A 1,137-nucleotide genomic window follows, 5' to 3' on the forward strand; every position below is an offset into this window, starting at 1 on the left:
CCGGGATCCATTTCTGGCCCTAAGATTTTCATCTCAGGCTGTGGACCGAAGGCTTGATCTCTGTGCTCTTCCTCTCCTCAGCTGCTGGCCCTGGGTGAGTCCCAGGCAGCTTGGGTGACCAGGGTGCTAAATTGCTGGCCTGCCTTTGGGAGCAAACCATCTAAAACCTGAAATCCCGTTCTGAACAAACACCTCCTGGGAAGTGTGGGACGCCAGAACTAAAGCAGGGACACACTGACCCCTTCATCATCTTCTTCATCATCACCCTCATTACTTGGGAGTCTCTCTGAGGTCAGAAAATAGACTTTGTGCGAGTCTGCAAGCCCAGGTGAGAATGGTAGTTTCCTGTACGTTTGTCCAGGGAGCGGGTTTATACATGAATGACCCAGTGTGACTATACCATGTGGCTGAAGTTTTCCTAGGAGCAGCCGTCAGAAGACCCGAGGTGACCACTTCCTTCCTGGAGGGATCTGGATGGGATTCATCATCTGTCTGGAATGTTTAGGTACAGTCTCTTCCAGAGGCGGGGATCTGAACTAGGACTCATCCCAGATCTGTTCCTTCTGGTCACAGGAGCCTGGGTCAGCAAACGATGCCAAGAATTGCCCCTTTAAATAGAGGATAAGGGAAGGGGCCAGGTGTGCCGGAAGGAACAGAGACGCAGGAGTAGCCCTCATCTCGGTTCCAGTGTTGGCTCTGACGCCACGACAGGTGTTTGCTGCTTGACCCTTGAGTACGATTCCGTCCCTTGACGCTCTCCAACAGTCCCCACTCTCAGTTTTCAAGATCCGTGTGGTTCTGGAGAAGTGGATTCACTGCCTGGCCCTGGAGATGGACACCGCAGGCCAGGCCAGTCCGTGCCTGGTTCCCCAGACTGCAGCCTTGGGCAGGAGGGACATGACACCTCGGTCAGCCCAATCAGAGGACTTTTGCTGGGAATGCAGGACAGTGAGATTCTGGTTTCCTTCTCGAGGTCCTTGAGGACTCCTGTATCCCTGGGTGCTTGTGAGAAATGCGAATTCCTAGGCCCTACCCCAGACCCGCTGAATCAGACCCTGAGTCAGAGCCCGGGAAGCAAATCCTCAGGACGCTTCCGAAGAACCCTCCACTTTAAGAACCTCTTCTCTATTTCATTCA

Source organism: Pteropus vampyrus, unplaced genomic scaffold, assembly GCF_000151845.1.
Source record: "Pteropus vampyrus isolate Shadow unplaced genomic scaffold, Pvam_2.0 Scaffold46, whole genome shotgun sequence".
Lineage (NCBI taxonomy): Eukaryota > Metazoa > Chordata > Mammalia > Chiroptera > Pteropodidae > Pteropus > Pteropus vampyrus.